The sequence below is a fragment of the Anastrepha ludens genome, chromosome 6 (genome assembly GCF_028408465.1).
Source record: "Anastrepha ludens isolate Willacy chromosome 6, idAnaLude1.1, whole genome shotgun sequence".
Classification (NCBI taxonomy): domain Eukaryota; kingdom Metazoa; phylum Arthropoda; class Insecta; order Diptera; family Tephritidae; genus Anastrepha; species Anastrepha ludens.
This window is the reverse complement of record NC_071502.1, coordinates 91,727,619-91,749,728: the sequence shown is the minus strand read 5'-3', so window position 1 is coordinate 91,749,728 and position 22,110 is coordinate 91,727,619.

Genomic DNA, 22,110 nt, shown 5'->3' with positions numbered 1-22,110 from the left:
GATAGGTCGACCGGAGCGTAGTGCATCTTTCACATCGAAATTTCCAGAACGGAAGCGAGCGAACCATTGTTGTGCTACACGAACTGATACAGCATCGTCTCCGTAAACTTCACAAATTTCATTGGTGGCTTCTTCCCTTTTTTATGCAAAAATTTCAAAATATAGCGAATTTCTTCATTATTTTCACTCATTTTTGAACAGCTTTAACTTTTTTTTAACTTGTCACCTTGCCAAATAAAACCAACAAAATATAAAGAAGTAAAACATAAAAAAAAATTGAATAAAAAGCTAATGACATAAATTTATTATAAACTACTGTAAACGCCTTCTTTTTGCTGTGTTTAATAAATAAAAACTGAGAAAGCAAAAATAATTCTATTTATTTATTATTTAACAATTTATTATACAATATAATGATTACTTCTTACAAAAAAAAAGAAGAAAAGATAAATCTAAATATAAATAAATAATAAGAAATAATTATAAAAAATAATTGTAAAAGTATTGACAAAAAAAAATAATAATCAAAAGTTAAATAAAAAATAAACTCAGAAAAAAGATTGCAAAAAAAAACATCGATAAAAAGTGTTAATAAAAAAATTAAAAAAGTAAATAAGGTAAGAGAAATAAAACAAATAAAAAAGGTAAGAAAAATAAAAAACTAAAACAATAAAAAAAGGTAAAAAAAATAAAAAAGGTAAAAAAATAAAAAAAGGTAAAAAAAAAATAAAAAAAGTGAAAAAATAAAAAAACGGTAAAAATAACAAAGTAAAAAATAAAAAAAATGTGAAAAAGAAAAAAAAAATGAAAATATATCAAAAATCTCAGAATTTCTAGTTCAATCAGGATGGAAAAGATGTATTTTATATTTTCTGTTCGTACGTAGTTATTATATTTTTTAAGTGTAAGAATAATTGTATTATATTATTTCAAGAATATGTTTTTATTTCAATAACACAATTATTCTTACACGTTTCTAAATAAATAAATATAATTTTGAATATGAGCCGATTAGGGTCGCATATATGATTTTTAAAAATATTTCGATTTCAACGTCACATAGTGGATCTAAAGAAAACTTAGGGGCATAAAAAAGGTAAGTTAAAAAAGCTGTAGGGTACAACAACTCACCCACATTTTATTAAAATCGGTTCATATACGACAGACACCTACATATACATTTGATATAGATTCAGTTCTATATATAAAATCAGTTCTATGTAGATTAGCTTATTCTGGATCTTTAAAAATTTCGTATGCAGAAGTTTTCTATGCTCAAAATGTCTATAACGAAGACCTTCGAATACCTTCTCTTAAACAATTTTTTATTGTACACACAGCTATAACAAGGTTTCACTGTATATTTACCCATTTGCTCGAAGCGCAAACATCTTTTGTAAAATACAACAGATACCTTAAAGAAATAAAGAAAAATAAAAATAAAAAAAATAAAAGAATTCAATATTGGATACAAAATAACTTTTGCCATTAGCGCTGGCTGGCATAACTTCTTAGAATCTTTTAACTCCATTTTACACATTTTATTTTTTACTTATTGCTTCAGTTTTTATTATTAATTTGTTGCCTTGCTCTGCCTGCCCCTTTAAAGCTTTAATAATATATTTGCCAGCAGCTTCACAAGCATCTTCTTTGTCTGTAATTAATATTTACTTTTAAAATTCAACAAGCTTAGTGTTTGCGGTTCGTTGGCTCACAGCACGATAAACAAAAAATAGAAACAAATCAGATAATAGTGTGGTAGAAAGAGGTCAACTCGTAAACTCAGTAATTCTTTAATAAACAGCTTTTAAAGATTTAAATGCCTTTGAAAGTTACGATAACTATGGAGACGGCTAATGAGTGCGGCAAGGCACTTAAGATGTAATTAAGCTTATTGAGTTAAAGATATTTAATTTTCCTACAAATGTTGTTGTACAAGTGATAAAAAATATACGAAAAATATTATATAATCTAACGGGCAAAGCACAAATATTACAAATTTAAATTGGTTATTGGCCATACGTAAAGGAGAGGTGTGCCACTTGAACAGGTAGAAGCACAGCGTCCATTGCCGAGCGATTAAAGCACGTAAAGGTAGGGTAAACGAAGACGGGAAGGGACAGATGATATTTGCGAGCAATGACGATTAGAAATTATGGGTCGAGAAACGGCGTGTGCTAATAAGAAAATTCCGCAGATAACTGCAAGATGAAGTTCATACTTCCGCAGGCTTGATTAAAAAGTTAGCGCGAATATATATGATTTTTAGCCTCACGAAAGGAGGATAGCTGAAAACATTCCATCTCATTACCATTAACACAGCTATCACAGAAAGTACTTGAAGTTACACTGCGGATAGTGTCCGGTTTGAGACGATCACTCTTAACGAGAATCGCGGCTTTCTTAACTTCAGCAGCTTCCTTCTTCTCGTAAACGCAGTTAAAAAGTGAGCACGAAGATGTATGATTTTTAGCCTTACGAAAGCAGGATTGCTAAGAAGTAGAAGCTTAAATGGTTCCACCTCATTATCACAGAAGTTAAGTTCAGTCTCACTGTATGTACTCTTATCGGATAGTGTGCAGCTTGAGACAATCACTCTTAACGAGAGTTGCGGTTTCCTTAACTTCAGCAGCGTCCTTAGCAGCTGTCTTCGATTCACCGGCAAGCAGAAGGACCGTGCAACCTTGTATGTAAGTGTTCCCATCTAGCGCACACTGGGCTAACTCGTGGTTCACCTATTCTATTCAAGGACAGACCATAAGTAGAACTCGCGCTTTGCTCGGAAACTCTTTCCAAGAATGCCTAGTCTTGCTCCAACTATCCACTAAATTATTCCAATGTCCGTTTGATTTGGATGCAATATGAAGAAGAGTCAAATATTCCACGACTAACCGTCAATGCGCTTAGACCCTCAATCGCCGCCTGGCTGTCAGAATAAATGTTTGTCCCTTTACAGAGTTTGAAACGAGTTAGCAGCCAATCGACTGTCTCTTTGATAGAAGCTGCCCTCGCTTTGGAAAAAATGCAGTAAATTTAATAAAGAGTTATTCACCGAAAGCTCCTCCCTGTAAACGGCATTAAGAAAGTTGGATAGTTGACAAACAATCGACCGTTCCCTTGAAAACGACTATGTCTGCTTGGAAAATGCTGTGGAGTGGATAATGCATTGAAGCTTCGGTGAACAGGTACACCGAACAGTGTTACACGCCACCCAATCAGCCGTGCCATGAGGGAATGTGGGCGGATAAGGATCCGCTTGCAGCCATAGAAGGTAAATGCTGGCCCGTCTCGTTGGCGATAAACTCCACGTTTCTAAGGATTTGGGAGCACTCGTCGCTTAAAGGCTTTATTTTATATATCGCTCCTCTAATCTAAACGCAGAGTTATACAGGAATTTTCTATGGCCTGAGAGCAAGAAACTGCGACAGCGGATTCTTTGCTTGGCGAAATTGTGCCAAATTCTTCTATTAAGTTCAAACAGGTCCTTGAACTTGGTTAATTGCAGTCGCGAGGGCACACTTGCTTGAATTATCCAAGGATCTTTTCACCGAAAAATCATAGTCCATATTATATGGTAAATGCGCTTTACAAATTCCTTATCACTGACAGATAATCTTGACTTTCGTGTGCTTAAGTCTCACAATTCTTCTGGCTTTGGCTTGGTAAGATTTCCGCGCAGTCAGTTCAACATTTCGTAACCTTTCATAGATCCGCTATTGCTGTCAATAAGATGCCTGAACTACGTCTGCAAGGGTAGAACTGTATGAAGAGCATGGAAATGACTCCAATACTGTTCGTAAATGGCTGTTAGATTAACTTTTTTTTTGGGAAAAATAGCAGATATGAAACTGATTTCATGCCTGTTTAGATTCACAATGCTAGTCGAATTCGCCGGCCGAGTCTATTCCGTTAATTCAGAAGGCTTGTCTTCTTAGATATCCAAGAGGTCTACCATTGTGCCAGCTTGGATGGGGCTCGTACGTCACTAAATCATCGGAGGAATTTTATGCTTAACGCAACTAAATCATAATGAATGACAAAACTAAAAATAAAATAAATAAAAAGTAATTCATGTATTTAATGAGTCTATCAATATCGCAATACAAAATCTCGCACTACTCAAATTGCTTTGTCAATCTTAAAGACAAATAACTCTTTGCCACGCTTTGCAGAGATTACAGTTGAAGCTCGTAAGTTTGCCATTTACAAGAAAATAAAATGCTAATAAAATCCATAAAAAAATATAAGCGTAGAAAATCTGTCTGCAACATTGTCAAGCGCGTGACAGTCAACAGCATCCCTGTAGGAAAAACCTGAACTAGTGAAGTAAATTTCTGGTGTAGAACTAGCAACAATATAGTTATATAAATCGGAGAGTGAAGATCCATGGTAATTTCCCAGTTTGGGTGCTTCTTTGTTACTTAAGTCGCCAGTAGCGACATCTATCTCCACAGTGTGACAGTGTCAAAGCTGCCACTGAAAAGTAAATGCAAAAAACGTCCTTCTGACGCAATTCATAAAATGTAAGTTGAGTTTTAATAAAATGTGATAGTTAAATTAATAAATTAAAGTACAGTTACCTAAGAAAAAAAAAAATAATAAAAATTAAAGCTGAACATTTTTTTAGCAGTCTTACTTAGCTAACTAAGAACCTCCAGAATGATACTCCAATGCCTTATCAGTTACATTAACTATTATGACAGTGGCAGCTCTGGTTTACACCTTCTTTGGCTGAAATTGGGCATACGAAATCACGAAAGGTTTCAAATGAGCTGAACTATTTTTTTTAATACTGTGGTGACAAGTTCTCTCGAACAAATTAGCCCTCCACCTCCCTCATATATGGGATTTTCTTTGTTAATTTTGGGTGAGATAAAAAATTACACAAAAGAGGTGTAAAATTTGCCAAATATAATGCAAAAGTCGTGAAATTTCGGCCATATCCCTGCATAGCTGTGCATCTCTTCTTCCTGATGAAAAGATGTGTATATCGGGAATAAATTTGAGCCTAATTCCATGCTTATTTGGAGCTAGAACCAAAATGTCTCACATTGATATTTCTACTTCTATAACTAAAGATCTTGTGATGTCGTAGGTCATTTCTTCCTAAAAAGTGAAACGATAATTTTGCCCACTGCCCTAGAAAAAAAATCTAAGTAAACTTAAAAATGGCATATGACCAAGTGACCTTGTTTACAATAAGCCATTGCCAAAAACTTGAGTTTTTTGATGTAACGCAGCGTTGCTATAAAAATTGGGTTTTAATAATTAGAAAGAAAAGCTGCTAAGCATAAAAGTGGAAACATATACCCAAAAAGTATGGAAACTTACTATATATACCAAAATAACTGGTTGTACTTAAGACGACTTAAGCTATTTTAATATGTTAGCAATGAACTTTGAAGTTCGAACTTTTGCACTGTCGCAAAAGGGACTAATTTTCATCTATGAAATTTAATACTAGTTCCGAACTATCAACAAAGGTGTAAAAGCCTGTCGGAAAGTTAATATTTTTTAGGACATCACCCTGTCAAATTCTTTAGTTGTTTAACTATTTAGATCGCGACTCTTCACAGAGTCCTCTGAGTTCGCTGAAAGTCTAAAGGTTTTTCGATAATTGAGCGATTACATGTCAAGTGGTCCAATCATTTTGGACATTGTCGTAAATTTTTCTGGAAATTCGGTTATTCTAAAAAAAAGAATTAATAATTATATAATAATAAAAGAATTAATAATTAATAATAAAAGAATTAATAATTGGATTATTAAAAAAAAAAAGAAGTAATAATCTGAGATTTTCTCACTGTTGAAAATTTTGGCATAGAGGTTTTTAGAGTGAAATATCTGCGGTTGCCATTTTTTGAAGGCTGACTCCTTTTTGGGCGAACTAAAATTTATTATATTTTTTAACAATGGATCCAAAAACAAAATACTGAAAACAAAAAAAAAAATATTTTTTCATTTCCGTTTTACAAGCTTCTAAAAAAAACACACTATTTCAAATACATTTTTTTTTAATGTTTTAGAAATGTTTTGCTCTGCTTCTGTCTTATGTTATCCTAAAAAATTAAAAAAAAAAAAAAAAAAAAAAAAGAATGTGTTAATGTGTAAAATTTTCAAGGTTTGTTTTTGTTAAAAGCCTTGGGCGAAAATATTTTTTGTTATGTTTGAAAAACACAAAATTTGTTTTAAGTTATGTTTTTTCCCAAAAACTTAAAAAAAAAGTTTTTTAATGTTAAAAAGAACCGAAGACATTTCACTTTAAAAAAACATTTCACTTATTCACATTCAAAATTTTCAATATTTTTTACAATTTTCAATATTTTTCTAAAGCTTCAATATTTTTCAAAATTCTCAATATTTTTCAAAATTTTAAATATTTTTCAATATTTTAAATATTTTTCAAAATTTCAAATATTTTTCAAATTTTTAAATATTTTTAAAAAATTTAATTAATATACTTTTAAAAATGTTTTCAGTTTGCTTTTTATTACACTCAAACTCACAAATAAATAAATTTTCAGAAAAAACTACAACAATGTCTAAAATACATGGATAACTTGATTTGAAATCGGCTCAAATAAATTACCCCTTAACAAAAATGCCGTAACACTCTTTCTCAAACACGTCAGCCTCCACTCATACTTAGTTAATCTATGCTCTTCATATCGGATCCGCACTCTCCCCATCGTTCACTCTCCCTAATCTAAACAAGCTGCTTCTGAGTAAAGGAGACGTACCACAAACAAATCTTTGCTTGAAACTCACTAGAAGCGCACCGCTTTGGCACTAACAGTTTTTCCTACAGTGCTGCGCTGTGGCTTGCCCCTATGCTCATATCCATACTCATGTGTGTATGCGTGTACCTACGTCGGGCTGAACGAGCCAAGCACACGCTATATGAAAATGACCAACACAGCTGCTTGCAGTTTGTTTTTGCTGTTGCTGCCATTAAAACTGTCCGCGGTAATAAATTATAACATAAATTGCAGCAACAGCAACACTGCATGCAGGATCGTTGATCATTTGTGGTTTTGTTGGAATTTCTCTTCGTATTGATATGTGCAATTTTTTTTTATTATTTATATTTATGTTTGTTTTTGCAAATTGCTGTGTTTTTTTTGCCAAATCGGTCGCGACAGCATTCGTGTGCGCCCTGCAACCAATTGCAAGAGATAGCAAACGTGTTGGTGGCAGCAGGCACTAGCCACCAGCCACCAGCCACAAGTCATCAGTCGACAACGAACAGGCCGCGCAGCAATTGAAACAAATCACTTCGACAATTGGGCAGCTGCTGTTTGCGTGCCCAGTCAAGCGAGCTGTTGAACAGTGGCTAAGTCGCACGGATATTTTGCAAATAAAAAATAGCAACAAAAATGGTGGTCATAATGTCGCTTCTATGCAGATAATTTTTGGTGGGCTGCGTTGCATTTTTGGAATATTTATGAGCGTCATGTATTTTAACGTCTTCTCTCAGTGCGTAGCCATGATATATTTTCAAAGAGTCCGATGAGCTAGAGAGAAATTTGACACAATGATTTTCCAAGAAGTTTGGAAAGATCAGTACTAAAATCGCAATTTCTTTAACTTAATAAATCTCATTATTTAATTTTAAATTTTAAACTTTTCACAGTAATGAACTCAATGACACCACTTGCGTACTTCGAGATATGATAGCATTTCTAGCTCCATCTAATCGATACTTAAATATGAAACAAATATTAAATAAAAATATTAAAACAATCAGAACTAAATTGGTATGCAGCTCGAATTTTTAAACTTATTTTCTATACACTTGACAGCAAACATTTATTTATTTCATTAAGGGGTTAGGGATAGTCAGAGGCCCGGTAAAATGAGTTGCTTTATTTTACAAAAATAAAAACATAGTATTAATGCATCATGTTTCGACTTGACTTTGGCAAAATTAAATTAAATTAAATTAAATTAAATTAAAAGTTATAATTGTAAAAGTAATCGCTGTTTGTGTGGAGCCCGTTTCTTCAGAAGTCCCTTGCGGTGATCACCACAAGTCCTTGGAGATTCATCTAAAATCAATCGGACAAGAGAAATTAGTTTTATTAATAGATAATCTACTATATGGTGGCCTCAGGAAATATTTTTCAAATTTTGCAAAAAAAACCGACAGTTAATTGTTCAAAAAAAATCGAAATTTTGAGAAAAAAATCCTTCGATCAGGCACGATCGCAGTATAAATTTTATTAAAATCTACCAAGCGGTTTTTAAGTTACATCTCTTTGTTAATTGTTGAATAACTCGAAAAGTATTTGTCGGACTCACTTCAAATTTTCACACAATATTTTTAAGATATTATACATTCAGTAAATGCAAAAAAATCCCATTTTTTGAAAATTCTGACTAGCTCTAACCCCTTAATGCGACTTTCTCTTGGTCCCTCGCTATTTTTTCTATTATAATAATTTATATATAACCTACAGAGAAATTCAATTTTGCACGGAAATATTTCTAAATCAATTACTTCTTAGTTAAGCCGCATTTTAAGTAACAAAAGCTAAAAGAATAAATAAATTGAAAAAATAATGTTAAAGTATTTATTATAAGTGGAACTATCCTCTCCCGCATCAATGCCTTTAACTTTCAAACTTTGCCTTTGTCTACACAATATTTTTGTTTTATTTTCTTGTGATTTTTGGCCGTTTTCGTGCTAACAAGCGCGGCCAACACCATACAATCGCCGCCAGCTGTGCAACATGTTGTTAGCGTAGCGCTCGTTTACTTTGGTGTTGTTGCTGTGTTTGTTATTTTATTTTTCTTATTTCAACACTGCCTATTAAAATTCGCCCAGCGGCATTTGCTTGTGTATTTACCTATAATTTCAGCGTGTTTTAGCAGCCACCCTTTCGGTTGCCTCATTCGATTGCCACTTCCATTGAAGGCAAGCCAACAATGCAGCAGCACAGCAACACAGCAAGCAACCTCCGTACCACAATCAGCACAAATACGAGTAACAACCGCAAATGCCACAAACATCGATCGCTGGAAATGCCACGAAGACATGCAAATAATACACCAACAGCGTTTCAATTAACGTCTTTGGTGGAGTTTGCCTTTGAATGCTCATCAGGGCGACCATAAAGCATTTGCATGATAATACCTACATATATGTATATAAGTACATATAAGTTTGTAAAATATATGTGTGAAAGTATGTGCATATGTATGTATGTGTTTTGGTGCTGTTTTTGGCCTCCCACAAATTTTCACATTTTCATCAATTTGCTCACGCTTGTTTAGCTATATTTTTGATTTGTTTGTTGTTGTTTTCTTCGTATGTTTTATTATGCTTTACATTGTTGTTGTTTGTTTGATCTCACTTTCACATTGGTTCTTGGCTTTATGAGCGTTGATGCTGGCATTGCTCGTCGGCGATCTAACGATCTGTGTATTTTACGATTCGCGCCTCATGATTTGTATGCCTATGATATTGCGCATACATGCCGACACATGGGTATATATGTGTGTGTGTATGTGTACAACTGCGCTTACAGCATATGGGCCTACATACATACATAGTTGCAAGTCAAAATTTTATACACAAAGTTGCATATCTACATCTGCTGCTGCCCCTGTCGCTGCTGCTACTTGGAATGTAACGCATCTGCTGTTGAAATTGAGTGGCGGCGTTGCTTTTTGTCTGTTTGCCGCTGCATGGCAGCATATTATTTCGCAGCTTGTTATTTCTGTTTGTATTTACTTTGCATTTCGTGGTAATTTACACGCTTCCAAATGCATTTTTGAGGAATTCCATGCTTGTGACAGGTTTTTCTGTTAAATGTTTTTTTTTTCTTTCTATTCACGATTTGTTTGTTCTGTAAATTAGTTTATGGTATTAAAGCGAATTCTTTGTAGTTCGCTTTGTTTTTTGTTATTTCTGATTTGGTTTAGTTTAATTTTATTTCTCCCCTTATTTTTGATTTAAATTGACTTTAGTTTTTATTTAATGTTTTTTGAATTTAAAATTTTTTGATCTAAATTTTTTTCTTATTTTTGATTTTAATTCATTTTATTCTTTATTTTTAATATTTTTTTTAATTTAAATAATTTATTAATTAATTCTCTTATTGATTTTTTTTATAATTTTTTTTAATTATTTAAATGTTTAAATTTTTTTTATTTAAATAAATTATTAATTAATTAATATATGTTTTTTTAATTTAAATATAATATAAATATACAATAAGAAAATTTTTTTCTGATTTTATTCTTATTTTTTCTTGATTTTATTTTTTTATATATTATTTTTTAATTAAAAATTAAAAATTTTGTTTTTTTTAATTTAAATGAATTATTAATTAATTGTTTTTTTATTTATTTTAAAATTTTTAAGTTTTTGTGTTTTCTTAATTTTGTTTTATATATTTATTTAAATTGTTTATTAAAGGGGTTTTCAGTAAGAGCGCTTCAACTTTTGAACTTTTTTGAATAAAACACAAACGGTTTGACTTTTTTAACAATTTTTTTTTTATTATCGAGTTTGAACATATACATTTAAGTATGAAATTCGATTTCTTTTGCATGACCACCGCGTGCACGTTTTACGAAGTCCAATCGTTGAAACCAATTTTCGACCGCTCTTTTGCATAAATCGGCCGAAATTCCATCAATTTCGCGTTCAATATTGGCTCTGAGCTCACAAATCGTCGCCGGCTTGTTACTGTAGACCAATGACTTCACATAACCCCAAAACGGGACGGCTTGTTAAATGGCCCGTAAAATGGCCGTAATGCTCTTAAAGTAGCAGCAACAGAACGATTATTTTCATAAAAAATTTGCAGGATTTGCAATCGTTGCTCAAGTGTGTAGCGTTCCATGATGAAATGTATACTAATGAAGTTTACAAATGACAAGCGAAAAATAAAAAATATTGCGTCGTTCGCCCTCCCTATCGGAAAAAAGTTGAAGCGCACCTATTGAACAACCCTATATTTATATTTCATTTTGTTGCCTTGTAAATTTATTTTTAATAAAGAAAGTTTTTTTTTACCATCTCATTTCAAAATTGTTGTAATTTTTTTATTGTATCTTTTTTGATTTTTAAGTTTTTTTAATTTGTTTTTTTTTTTTAATTTTTGATTTTTTTTAATTTTGTATTTTTTTTTTAATTTTGGGTGTTTCTTTAATTTTTTACTTAATTTTTTTTTAATTTTATTTGTTAAATTGTTTTGTTTTTTAATTTTTATATTTTTTAGTTTTTTTTTGTAAATTTAAATTTTTTTTATATATTTTTTTAAGATTAATTTGTATTTTTTATATATTTTTATTTCTTTTTGTTTTGTGAATTGATTTTTTTTACATCTCATTTCAAAATTGTTGTAATTTTGTTAACTTTTTAATTAAACGTTTTTTGTTTAGTTCTTTTTTTATTTTTTATTTAATTTTTTTTTCTAAATTTTTATTTAATTTTTATTTAATTTAATTTTTTGTAATTTGTTTGTAAATTTATACTTTTTTATATATTTTTTAACATTTTTTACATTCCTTATATATTTTTTGCCTTTTAGTTTTGTGAATTGATTTGGTATCATCTCAATTAAAAAATATTGTAATTTTTTTAACTTTTAAGTAAAAATATAAATTTTTTTTATATATTTTTTTAGTTTTTTTTGTAAATTTATAATGTTTAATATATATTTTAAAATGTTCTATATTTTTATATGTTTTTATTTCTTTTTATTTTGCGAATTTCAGATTTTTTTAACTTTTTTTAATGTTGAATTCAAAAAAAAATGTTGTAATTTTGTTTAACTCTTTTTAATGTTTAATTTAAAAAAAAATTTGTTTTTAGTTTTTTTGTAAATTTATAATTTTTTGTATATATTTTTTTTGATTTTTTTATATATTTTTATTTCTTTATGTTTTGTGAATTTAAGATGTTTGAAATGAGATGGTAATCAATTTAAAATTTTTGTATGTTTTTTACCTTTGTGTTATGTTGAATTTAAAACAATTTTGTTTTTGAAATTTTTTTGTTTTTGTTTAGTTTTGTTTTTGAAATTTTTGTGTTTTTTTTAGTTTTGTTGGTAAATTTATAATTTTTTGATATATATTTTTTAAGATTTTTTATATTCTTCATATATTTTTATTTCTTTTTATTTTGTGAATTTATTATTAATTAGCAAAGCATTTCTTACCATCTCATTTCAAAATTGTTGTAATTGTTTTTTAACTGTTTTTTTAGTTTTTAATTTTGTTTTTTAATTTTTAATTTTTTTTTAACTTTTTTTAATTTTTTTTTAACTTTTTTTTAATTTTTTTGTAATTTTATAATTTTTAAATATATTTTTTAAGATTTTTCATATTCTTTATGTTACTTTATATTTTTATAAATACATTTTTTTTGTTTTAAATTTTTTTGGTTTTAAACTGTGCATTCCGTGCATGCTCGAATACTATCATCTCATGCATGGTTACGACTCTCGGTTCAAGTACTCCCCTAGCCACTCATAAAGGAAATCCAACGCCCATAAATGCTATTTTCTTTTTATTTTTTTGCTATTATCACAAGCCTCGCCCTTTTAATGTTCCAGCTGCACTATTGTGATTGCATTAATATTTGCAAGTGCTGACCTGCAGCAAAATTTCTAAATTGAAAACTAAGCACAGTTTCACCCATTCACTCATTCAACCAGAACCTATAAAATGCACAAAGTAAATATAAAAAATAAATCATCGCCGTAAACTAAACCACATCTAAATCTAAATATCTCGCCTTCCAAACCTTCAATGCACAACCTGATCTGATTCCCATTAATTTTCTGATTGTTTAGTTTGCAACATTTTGAGCTCCTCAAATGACTTTCTGTTTTTCCTAGCCTTTCCATTGTATTATATTTCAATCTGCATGCGTCCTTCTGTTTTAGGATATTCTGGTACCTCATTCATATTTTTAGTGCTTAATATTATTTGTATTTGCTATCAATCCTTACACTTTGGTTATGGGCTAAGCTCATAAAAATACTACTCGAGGGTTTTTGTAGTTTTTACTTACCCATTTGACGTTTATATTTCTAAATTCGGAATGGAGGTAATCAGTGACTCCAAAACTCTCAGAGTGTTCAGTTTGATGGCCTTAGCTCAATTTTTTGATTTTCCGACCGCATTCAGTGCACCAAAAAATAGATCGTAGACATGCTCGATTGAAGAAAAAAAACAACAACAGAAAGAAGTGAGTTGCGTAGACCTGTGTAATTTTATTCAAATATCAAAAACTGATTTTATAGACATCCCTCCAATAGCTCTAAAACTCTAAAAAACGTTCATCCTGTACAGGGCAATGCAGAAATGGTTTTCAAGGGTGGGTTAAAAAAAAAAGTATTTTCTTTCCATTTATTCAGTTACACCAACCATGCGTTTCGAGCTTCCAATATGCCTATATTTGAATTTTTTAAACCACTTGAATTTAATTTTTTAATATTTTATTTAATTGACGCATTCCTTTAATTCCTTTTTTTTTGCTTCAACCAAAATCTTTCTATACCAATTTTTTCGTACACCCATAACTTTTTTTTACAAGAACAAATAGAAGTAAAAAATGTCTCATATTTTTACGAGTCCATCAACAGTTCTTAAAATGCCACATATCATCTTGAGAGGACCTAGGCGCACCAACCACCAAACTATGTTATTGTGTCCCCGAAATCTTATACTTTTCGCCATCATTTCAGTGTCTGAATTACTTGCATATCACTCGTTTGCTGGAGAAACGTTGTAACTCAAAAAATTAAGGATTCTAGAAAAACGGCTTCTAAGATTTAAATTTATGTAGGTAATCTGCCTCCCTAAGCAAAAGTAAAGGCACATTCGCATCTGACACTCCAGATACTACGAATAGCTATCGCCATGATTTGTTTTTTGATAAGCAAAAAAAAGAAGATCTGTTGTCAATTTCTGCCTACTTATCTAAAAAAAAAATTAGTTTTGGGGTTATGACTTTCTTCTAGCAAGCGCACGATATATATTTGTATACACGTGTGTGTGCTGCTAGGCATTTCATTAAATTCTTTCCTTAATTTTTTCACTTATATTCTACTCTAACATTTCTTTCGCTCACATTCCGTTGCGAGTTTGCATTTTTTGTAATTTTGTTTTTTGTTTCGCTAATTTTTGTTCGCCTGCCATTATTTTCCCGAAGCTTTCGTTCGTTTTTTTTTTGCACTCTTTACGCTTTTCATGAAATTCTATACAATTTTGTGAAAATAATAAACAAATATGCACTATGTAGGTTACATATACATACTTACATACATACGATGCATACATATAACAAAAACAACAAAGAAAATAACCACTGCTAGCAGCAGCAACAATATCCATTCGCGGCTGCCGTGAGCCACAAGCCCACAAGCGCACAACATCAGCCTCAACCGCAGCCGCAGTCGCGGCCTAGGCAAATTGTAGGCTTTCGTTCAATTTCTTTTTTTTCTTTTCTATTTTATTTGTATATATAAACAATTTTTTTTTGCATTTACTATTTTTTATTATATTATTCATATTTTAATAATTGCGGCCTCGCGCGTACTAATTTTTTTCTTATTTATTTACTTACTTACCCGCTCTGTTACATTTTCATTCAATAGGCGTGGGTTTTTGCTTATGTACTTCCTGCCGCCTACCCTTTTTTCATCAAATCATGCACACCCACTTGATTTCTCCTCACTTCTGCAAGCAACTACAACAAGCTACTACAGCTAGAAATATGTCATGAAACAAACTTGTAGAAAAAGAATCTTTTTGGTGAAGCGGGGGTGTGCCATGGTATGAATATGCAAACAAAACCTCTTGTGAAAGGATGCCTACGCGTATGAGTTGTGTTGAAGGTCGGTGCAGATGCGCCACCAATCCATGCAAGCACTCTTACGAGGGTTGATCAATAAGTACAAGCGTTATGAAGAAACCAATTGCGCGTGTGTATGTGTGATAAATGGGTTGAAGAGTCTGAAACAAAGAGATTTGTGCTGAGTTATCTCACAAGTCCACTTTTACATGCTTCGAAACTAAAGAAACTGATAGGAAGCCTGGTTTAAGGTTGAATAATGTATCAGCTCTCTGGGGAAACAGCAATTTTTTCGTAACCAAATAGGGAAATGAAAGTGAGTAATGGAAATCTTTATTTTCAGCTTTATGTGCTCCACTGCTTGTCGGTTTGTATACAGCTATAACCGTTTGTCGTTTTAAGCCGATATCAAAAAACTTCTTCATTTGCTTTACTTCTTCACGAAGTAGCGCTAGTTAGTCATACAAAATGCAAATAGGTCTCTCTGAACTTGGTGCTTCCACAACACTCACGGAAACACTTGCTTTCATTGTGCGCCCATGGTTGCCGGAGTGGAAGGACATGGCCCAGCCAATGCAGCTCTTGTATTTTTTGGGATTTTAACTTGTTAAGTCAATGTAAAGCTCCTGCTCTTCATCATCCATCTTCGTGGAAAACCAGTCGCACTCGTGGATAGTCATAGATATTGCGCAGAACAGTTCTATAGAGTTTTCTCAGTAACTTCCCATCTTTGCTCGACATATCCCACTTTTCTACGATATATAAAAACATTGTTTTTGATGAGAGATTTTTAACGTGTAGCCTTTATTCGTCGAGAGCGTGCTCTAATTCTGATTTGCAGAGTGTAGATTTGGTTCACCGAACGCGAGCTTTGCTCTATATCTGCTTGCCGAACCCGAAATTCTTCCTCTTGCTTTTCACTTGATCACAGGATACAGATTCTTAAATAGGCCCGTCATAACCTGAAGTTATAAATGCCAACTCTTTGAGTGTTGTCGAGGCCTCTTAAATCTGTTAATTGGTATTGGCTTTTCTAGTGACGGGTCCAAAGCATATCTTAAGTCACTTTCTTGCGTATATGAACAGACCCCAATAAACCTCTAGAGACGATCCACATAGTAGTACCGGTGACAGATCGTTTTAGGACTGGTAAATGTTATCTTCTTCTTGATTGGTGCGTTAACCACTCCAGCGATTTTGGCCAGATTTAACAAAAAGCGCCACTAGTTTCTTTCTCGTGTTAATCATTGTCAGTTGAGTACACCAAGTGAAGCCAAGCCCTTCCTCTTCGGATCTTTCCAACGCAGAGGAGGCCTTCCTCTTCCTCTGCTATCACCAGCTGGTACCGCATCGAATACTTTCATAGCCGGATGGTTTGTTTCCATTCGGACGACATGGACCTTTATTCGCTACGCTATGTCTATGTCGTCCCAAAGCTCATATAGCTCATCGTTCCAACACCTGCGATACTCGCCTTCACCAGAGTGTAAGGGTCCAAAAATCTTTCGCAGAATCTTACTCTCCAACACTCCAAGGGACGCCTTGTCGGTTTTTGGTATCGTCTAAGTTTTTGCGCTATGCAATAGGATCAACATAATGAGAGACGTATAAAGTGTGATTTTTGTTCGTCGAGAAACGTCTTTACTACTCAATTTGAATTTGACTACCAAGTCCAAAGTAGAACTTGTTGGCAAGAGATATTCTCTTTTAGACTTCAAGGCTGTCATTACTACCGGCGTTAATGCTGATTCCTCAACAACGAAGTCTCAAAGGGGGTCAAAGTTATAACTGTCAATAAGGACGTGGGTGCCGATACGTGAGTCTGGCGACTGCTTGTTTGATAACAGGAGGTACTTCCTCCTGTACTAGCTTAGCATCAACTCGTCCGCTTCGCTTCTTTATCCTGCTTCGAAAAGGCAGAACTAATGACGCGCTTGGTAAAACCGATATCAATCGTATCTCAAATATCTTGTTACTTGATAATATTTTACGGGACCGAGAGTGAACCGTAACAGGCACTATGGTGTGGATGGATCTTAAAGCTCGCACCCTTTCTCATAAACCTCGCGCACATTCAACACTTTTGATTCTAAGCAGATGATACTTGACTAATACGGCTGAAAGCAGTGAGCTGTTTGAACCGAATGCTGAAGAATCTTGTTTCTAGGCAACCCCAGTCGACTGCTAATAAAAAACAATCGCTTTTAAAAAAGAAACTATCCGCGAAGTACATAAATATTTCTACGAATTTCGGTTAAAGTGGGCTAAATTATATTTCTACATTGGCAGCAGTTTTCGGTTCTTGTCCGGGGCCCACCTTTCTAATACTTATCTTATGTCTTACGTAATATTGTCGTTCTGTCCAAAATATTCACGAATTTTGCTAATTCGGCGTTGATCAAAAGTCACTTATTTCAACAACTTCCTTGGGAACCGACCACTTCTTCCCGACTTGTCTGGTTTGCTAGCCAACTTCTCTAAGAAACGCCACCTGTTGGTTACTTATCGTTTAACCCTCGTGTGCATCTTTATATGTTTGCATCTAATTCTCTTACACCTGCCAGTGGAACATGCAAATGTTTTCAATTATTTAAAGAACTATTTATCCGCTTCCGCTTGCACTCGCACTTGCCATTTCCGCCGAGCTACTAGAAGTTTTTTGATTTGCACTGCTACCAGCTGTAATCAGGGTTGCCTCTTTAAACTCGCTGTTTTATTGCATCTGTCTGCGTGTTTTTAGTTTTTTCTTTCTATGTACCCTCAACTAATTTCCAACTTATTTTATTTGCTTGCAATTTAATTACATTCACGTGAATTGTGCGCGGTAATGGAATAACTTTCCTTGTAAATCCACCAGTATCCTCCGTTCTGTGGTATTGTTTTTGTTTTTTAGAAATTCTCAACAAGTTTGCCATTTCTTTTTTCTTTGCCACACAACCAATTTAGTTGGTATACAAATATATGCAGAGGGCGAAAATTCCAAGGTTCCTATGTCTACAGCTTGGCATTAAAATTTTTTGTGATTTGTTTTTTTATTGCATGCAAGTAATTTGAAGAGATGGCCCATCCGTTTAACCTTCATTCATCACCAGGAGTTGCTAAACCTTTTATCAGTGCAGTAGGCAACCTTACCCTGTCTGTGTTGCTGCTTTATTCTATTTGTGATTAAATTTGAATGATAGTTTCATGCTCAGTACTAATCTGTGCATTTAAATTTAAAAATATGAAAACGCTCGCTCGCGATTTTTTACGAAATTCTGAAAGGGTTTCCAATAAAAGTGACATTCTAGCTACACAAAGCTACATTCATCGATAGATGGATAGATGAATAGAAAATTGGATGCTGCATAATGAAGGGACAACGTGGCCTAAAATATATGTTATGTCTCAGTAATACGTTGCTATTGTTGTTGGAGTAACAATATAAAATATTGCCAATAAATATTTGTGGAATACTGCTGCAGTGGCTTTCTTTGGCCGATTTAAAATCCGGGCCGTTCCGGTAACGTAGAAACTGTTGGGGAACCACCCAGCAATACAGCCCTAATCATGGTTTTGTCCAGAGATCTCCAGCCAAGCTAATCAGTGCTCAAGCTTCTTGGTAGTTTTTAACGCTGAAGCAATCGAATTTACAGGAAGTGAAATGCTTCAATCTACCCTTGGCCAAAGCCGTTAGACGTTTCGCCGTGGCACTTATTCATACTCTGTAAAGAGATTGTGAAACCAATATGGATTTTGCTGAATCGTTTTCTGACAAGAGTAAAACCAGTGATAAGCCTACTTCTCATCACACCGAATTTGTAACCAAGTACAGCATCGCAGTTTTAGACCATCCGTCTTATACGCTGGATTTTGCGCCATGCGATATCTATATGTTTGCTAAGATGAAATTTATATTCAAGATTGAAATGGACAATAAAGCGAACTGGAGTACCTTGACGCTTAGGGAGCAGTGGCAGAAGTATACTTCGCACTGGTACACAGACGCACACTTGGCCAGAAGACCCGAGTGAGTGGCCAAAACTCTTTTTTCTTAGGAAAAGGCCATAAAACCGATTAAAACCACGTTTATTATAGTTTTTTAACTCTATGAATGCGAATCTGAAGTCAAAATTAAAAAATTCAAAATGGCGGATCCAAAATGGCGGACATGAATTTTAAAAAATCCGTATTTTTCTAGAGGTTTAGAACAAAGAAAATACGTCTAGAATTAGCTGTACTCATACACCCAGGATACACAGCGAGGAGGATTCTAGTACGATTTAGTATCCCAATTTTTTTTTTTGTAATTTTTGTAATTTTTAATTTTTTTTGTTGTAATTTTTGTAATTTTTAATTTTTTTTAATTTGACTTAATTTTTGAATCTGCATTTAAGCGCAATTTATTCAGAATCAGTTCGCTCTCGCTCAAAATATGACATCGCGAAATGACTTCGTAGTACTACAAATAGTCGCTCCGCAGTTTTCGTGTACAAAATAAAAACGGGGGTGGGGGCGCACATTGACCGAACGATCTGCTGAGAGTCTCTCACTCTCTAAGGTACTGGACAGTTCTGGATCTTTCTGGACAAAGTTCAATCTCTGTTTTTGGTCTACTGCGCATTTTATTTTAGTGACTATGAGCTCCTGTGTAAAACTACGACGCAATTATTTTTCTACTATGACTCTGGCTGTTGCGCAGTTAGAGTCATAGCTTGGAGTCCTAGTTTGACTTGTGCGTTATCAGCTCTACTCTGTAGCTGACAATGTTTAACTACATAGTTAGAGCAGAGCATTATTTGGGGTACTACTGCTGCTCTGAAGTAGTAAATGCAAACACTTAATTAAACTCGATTTTCCCTCGGTCAGAATTATTTGAGATTTCTCTCACACTAATATCGATATTTCAGACATGTTTATGAAAAGGCGCAAAAAGGCGCATATATACCTTATTTAATACTTCTTTACGAACAATTTGGCATAAAATTTAACTCATTTGATAGGAGAACTTCGGGGAACTTTGTTTTCAAAGTAAGTCATGTATGAATAAAAAACAGATTTTGTTGATTAAATGTTAAAAAAAAAAAACTTATTCAACATAAATACACATGATTTCAATTATAAATTATTTTTTGATATCCATAAAGAAAAGTTATGGACGATAATAACATCTTGAGCAGTATTTTTCACAACAACTTATTGATAAACATTGTTTGAAAGTGTTAAAAATCGAACTAAAACTTTGACTTTGAACTGTTACATAAAAAAAACTAATGAAACTTCATAATTTGGTGTAAAAAATTACTCAAAATAAGATGATGTTATAAATTTCCTGTTTAAATTAAGTCGAAAATTTTTATTTTTGGCCACTCACTCGGGTCTTCTGGCCCAGTGTGAGACGGCTTGAAAACGCTCGAAGCCATAGGCGTTGGGATATTTGGCTGTCCATATCGATGGGCTGTTTTCCAGGCATCTTCCCAGCAGAAGTGTATGGAATTTTTTTTATTTGCAGAGGTAAATCTGAGGAGAAACTTCCATAATGAGCGGCTAAGCATTTTGAGCAACAGTCTGGTAGTTAAATCTTCAAGAGTTGTGGTGTGCATAGATAAACTAAGCTCATTAGTGGCGTACGGTCGCATTTAGTTTATATGGGTAACTTACATGGGCTGGGCTGCATAGACTGGGTATGTGAAGCGATTAGAACCTGAGCCTGTCTTGTAAAGAGCTCCGACCTGAAAATATAAGCATACGGAACTCAAGCTAGCCTGGCAGCAAGCTGTGAGTCTACGCCAAGCAAACTCCTACTGGGAGGGTACAAACCTATGAAAGGCCAAACTGAGAATGTTCACAGACATTCTTTCTGGTCATTGCAGAGTACGAAATCAACTGCACAGGCTCGGTGTACAAGTATAGACTAACAACTCAAGACGAGTCTAAGAGTTGTATTCTGAAACAGTATCAGAAGCAAGCAACTTAGTTTGGTGCGCCCGTTAGGGACTCGCATACGCTTTGCCTATCGCACTACCATCTTAGTTACAATGTCCTTACCAAAAACAAAAAAACAAGGACCATCCTATTTTTATTGATAAAACTCATACCCAGTTCTCGATGAGGTATTGTAAAGAATAGTGGGCACAATGGATCTTAAGGTCGAAGTGCTAATAAGGGTTCGCACATTACAGTGTACAGACAGCCGAGCATACCTATTACTCACAGATGCGAGAGGAAATTTATTAGACTTGGGGGAGGGAGACGTATGTGAAGAGTGATAGGCTTGTAAATTCTTCCTTTGTTGCGCGAAAAGTGCATTATTTCTCAGGGTAGTTTATGAAATCTTATCTTTTCGAAAGTCTGGAAGAAAGTCTGAAGACTTCGAGTAGTTGAATCCACACACGCTTCATTTCGGCTTTGACTTCGATGCTATCACATAAGCTCTATTTCTATTTTGTTTCAGTTATTTTGGTGCTTAAAGATACCGATAGTTGATTGTTTTGAATTTACTATCAAAAATGTACAATAGTAAAAAGTATTCATTTTCGAGGAGGACTTATTCTTCTTAATTGGCGCTATAACCGCTTATGCGATTTTGGCCGAGTTTAACTAAGCGCGCCAGTCGTTTCTTTCTCGTGCTAACCGGCGCCAATTAGACACACCAAGTGAAGCCAAGTCCTTCTCCACCTGATCTTTCCAACGCAGAGGAGGCCTTCCTCTTCCTCTGCAACCACCAGCTGGTATCGCATCGAATACTTTCAGAGCCGAAGCGTTTGTATCCATTCGGACAACATGACCCAGCCAACGTAGCCGCTGGATCTTTATTCGCTGCGCTATGTCTATGTCGTCGTAAAGCTCATACAGCTCATCGTTCCATCGTCTGCGATATTCGCCGTTGCCAACGTGCAAAGGTCCATACGCCAACAATTCTAGGAGGACTGCTGCTCTAAAAATTTGAAGCTTCGAACCGGATCAAGTTTTGCTGAAGGTGTTTGGCAAGCTAAGTTCGTTTAGTTTGCGAGATATTTTGGTTTAAATGTGAAAAAACACTTTCTTTGGTTACATTTGAGGTTATGTGACATAAAGGAATTTTTTTAGGCATCTCAAAGTAGAACTCTTCCCCTTCTAATTAAATTTGTATACGTAAAAATTCTATTAGTTTACCCAGCCTTATCACTGATTGCGTCAAAGATAAGTTACGAATGATACCCTGCGTACCGACTTTGAAAAATTTACTATCACTGAATCCATGTGAATTTGAAAAAAGTTTTCCCAAATTCAAATGTGAAATTTTGATGTTTCAATGATGTTCGAAGTTAGCAAAC